A 4,340-nucleotide genomic window follows, 5' to 3' on the forward strand; every position below is an offset into this window, starting at 1 on the left:
GAAACCTCCAGACCAAGGAAAAAATGCAAGGCACCCAAATCCTTGACAGCAAAGGCACCACTAAGTGCAACCACAAGACGATCAGCAGCAACATGGGATGAACTGATAAGAATGATATCATCAACATAAACCAGAAGATACATCGTAACCTCAGGACGCTGAAGAAGGAACAACGATGTGTCTGTAGTGGAGGGAGTAAACCCAAGTGCTCGAAGAACAGAGCCAAGACGAGCATGCCATGCACGAGGAGCCTGTTTCAGTCCATATAACGCCTTAGTCAGACGACAGAGATGACGAGGGCGTGCAGGATCAACAAATCCAGGTGGCTGACGCATATAAACCTCCTCCTCCAGAATTCCATGGAGGAAAGCGTTCTACACATCAAGCTGACGAAGAGACCATCCACGAGTGACAGCAAGAGACAACAGCAAGCGAATGGTAGTAGGCTTGATGACTGGACTGAACGTGTCTTCATAATCAAGACCATACATCTGTTTGAAGCCCTTGGCAACAAGCCGTGCCTTGTAGCGTTCGATGGGACCATCAGCATGTCTCTTGATTTTGAAAACTCACTTGGAATCAATAATATTGACACCATATACTGGAGGAACAAGCGGCCAAGTGTCATTTTTCTGGAGAGCCTGAATCTCCTGTTTCATAGCAGCGTGCCAGTGAGGAATACTCAGTGCAGCCTGGAAGTGTCGAGGCTCAGCAGTGGGATCAGCAGCAATGTGAGCCATGCACGCGGCTAGCCATGACACAGTCCCGTCCTTGCGTTCTTTCAGACAGAAAATGCCCGACTGACTCGTCTTGAGCTTCTTGATGAACAGGAAACCGACGCGGCAGCTCCTGCTCGGGACGTGCATGTCCCATGCATAACAGGTTCGACCCACGTACCCGCCCCTGCATCGCCACTGGAGGCTGTCGTGCGGGCGCCGGTCTCGCCTGGCCCACGGGTGGCCTCGCCTGGCCTGCCACTGGCCTCGCCCAGTCCTTCGGCTGGCGCCCCGCCTGGCCCTCGGCTGGCCTCGCCTGGCGTGCCGCTGGCCTCGCCCAGTCTTTCGGCTGGCGCTCCGCCTGACCCAGGAGGGGTCACGCCCGACCTGGAGGCATCTTCGCCTCGGTCGGCGGTTGCTTCGACCGGCCTGGAGCTGGCCCCGGTCAGTCCCGCCTCGGCTGCTAGTGGGCTGGCCTCGCCTGGCTCGTCGTCGTCAGGGAGCCCTAGTGCGAGCTCTCCCGATGCTGCAGCTTCGTCTCCATCACCGGTTGCGTCGGTCTCACCGGCACGGCCTGTGGTCCCTCTTCGTCCTCGTACACGGAGTCAGACTAGGGTTTTACATGGTATCAGACTAGGGTTTCGATGTCTTCCGCTGCTCCCGCCGCCGCCGCCGGTGCGCCGAACTCCGCCGCTGCCACCGCCGCCGGGCCGACCCTCGCCCCTATGTCACCGTTCCTTGCTTCTCGGCCCCTTGCGTCGGCCTATGGGGCCCTGCCGCCGACCGAGTCCCCGATCGGATCAAATCCATCGGCCGACTCCTCTGCTGAGTTCGCTGCTCCGCCATCTCATGGCGTTGCTGTGCAGCCGCCCTACGGCGGCGTCGCGCAGACGCCGGGTGGCGTCGCTCCTGCCGTGTATGGTGCGCCGCCGGCGGCCCAGGGCTCCCTTCAGCCGCCGCAGTCCTCCTGGCCCGTGGCGTCCTACGCGGCGCCGCATCATCACCAACCCTATGCGGCTCTCCCGCCGCATCACCACCAGCCACCGTCGGCGCCGATCTACTCCGCGCCGCTACCGCAGCAGCACTTCCTGGCGCAGCTGCCGCAACCATCCTATGAAGCCGACGCCCTCGTTCCCGGTGCTCCTGTCGTCTACTCGTCGGGTGCTCCTCATCTCGAGACAGCCCCGTCGACGGGTCCCTACGCGCCATCGATGCATGCTCTGATACCATGTAAAACACAATATGTTCAAAACTTGCTCGACACCCTAAACGAGGTGTGGCTCTTTCATTATATAGAGGTACCAAGGGGTACAATACAATGTTACAATATTAATACACAGACTACTGTAAGTGCATATAGTGCCACCCCTAGTTGGTTTTGGAGTATTGACGACAAACCTAGTTGAGGGACTAAGGTGTTTGTGAGAATTGCAGGATAACACAGGTAGAAGTCCCTCATTGATTCGGTTTTCCTACCAGAGATGACCCCTAAAAATGTATGAAGACATTGAAGTCAAAGGTGGTATATGATGATATTCACATTGAAGACTATGACAAAAGAAGACACCACATGAAGCCTATGGAGCTCGAAGACTTAGATCTTTCGTAGTTCTTTTTCTTTTGTGTTGAGTCATAGGAACCACCGTACTGTTAAGTGAGGTCCAAGAGAACCAGTCAGAATGACTGAAGTGATGCCTAACCAAAAACATCTATGTCTTCGAGTGAAGACTATGAGAGCGAATCTTGTCCAGAGTCGGACAAGTCAGCTTTGCTTGTAGCCCAAGTAAAGTTGTCGTGTGAGTTTGAAATCTGACCGTTGGAATACGTGTCAGTTCCTTAGTGACACAGGGTCATTTCGGACAAATCAGGTCGGGTTGCCAAGTGGCTATAAATAGCCCACCCCCCACAACCATAAACGGTTGGCTGCTCAGATTGAGAGTACGGCTTTTGTCGTTTGAGAGCAACCCACCTCGAAGCCTTTGAGAGAGAATTCCTTGCGAGGATAAAGCCCTAACCACCCAGAGCCAGAAAGAATTGGGCATCACTTAAGTCTTCTTGTCTGTGTGATCTGAAGACTTATTACACTTGAGGACTGTGCATCATCCAGCCGGTTAGGCGTCGCGTTCTGAGCATCCAAGAGACATTGTGGATTGCCGGTGAACGAAGTCTGTGAAGGTTTGGGAGTCTACCTTGAAGACTTACCAGAGTGATTGGGCGAGGTCTGTGTGACCTTAGCTCAAGGGGAATACGGTGAGGACTGGGTGTCCCGAGCTGCGTGTTCAGGACTGGGTGTCCGGGACTGTGTGTTCTAAGGTTTGAATACCTAGCCGCCCCAACCAGACGTACAGTTGTCACAGCAACTGGAACTGGTCCAACAAATCATTGTCTTTAACGAGTCACTGGTTTCATCTTCCCTTCTCTTTACTTACTGTTGCTCCTTGTGAAGTCATTGTATGTTTGCACTATCTTTTGTCTTCACTAAGTGACTGCATGTTCTATATGGCTTCATAATATCTTTCTACCTGATCCTTACTACATTGCTGTTATTAAGTCATTGTGCTTTCACTTCATTGAATACTTGACTATGGCTTGTCTAGTGTAGTCTACCTTCCGCTGCATGGTAATAGGTTTATTTCTATCGTTTGTCTTCATAACTTCCACGTTTTGAAGACTTTCATAAAAATCGCCTATTCACCCCCCTCTAGCCGATAGAACGCACTTTCATTGGTATCAGAGCAAGGTGCTCCCTTATTCTATGTGATTCGGTTTAACCACCTGGAGCTTTAGCTATGTCGACTGCAGGGATAATTAAAGTCTCCGTTGCGTGCCCCGTCTTCGATGGAACTGAATATCCCTACTGGAAGAATAAGATGCGCATGCATCTTGAAGTCATTGACGTCGACCTATGGTATGTCGTCGAGAACGGCGTTCCCTAGGCTGGAGAAGGTGTCACTGCTGCTGATGTCAAGAAATTCGTTCAACTGGATTCTACTGCCAAAAATATCATCTGTGGTCATCTGACCAAAGGACAGTATGGCCATGTGAGTGCTTTGAAGACATCTAAGCAGGTCTGGGACTGGCTCTCCAAGGTCAATGAAGGCATCTCAACCCAGAGAGATCAGAGAATCAGTGTCCTTCGCAACCTCTTCAACCGCTTCAAGCGAAATGACAATGAGAATGTCCAGCACACATTTGACCGACTCACTGCATTACAAATGAGCTTCAAGCCCTCGGTGCTACTGAGATCACCAAACATGAAGTCGTCAAGACACTACTGAGATCACTTGATAATTCGTTTGATATCCTAGCCCTGATGATTCAAGAACGTCCTGATTTCAAGACACTCGATCCATCTGACATACTTGAGAGGCTCAATACACATGAGTTTCAGCTTTCTCAGAAAAGAGATATCTACGGTCCAAACTATGGACGAACTCGTGCCTTGAAGGCAAAAGCTGTTTCCTCATCTAAAGAAGAATCTGACAGCAGTTCTGATGATCCTGAAGACATTGGAAGGGAACTTGCTATGCTTGTGAAGAAGTTCCAAAAATTCACCAAGAAGAAAGGCTTCAGAAAGTCTTCCCGATCAAGCTCAAGGAATGATGAAGTTTCTGCTCACAACTA

This window comes from Triticum urartu, chromosome 4A (genome assembly GCF_056163025.1).
Source record: "Triticum urartu cultivar PI428250 chromosome 4A, HENAU_Tu73, whole genome shotgun sequence".
Lineage (NCBI taxonomy): Eukaryota > Viridiplantae > Streptophyta > Magnoliopsida > Poales > Poaceae > Triticum > Triticum urartu.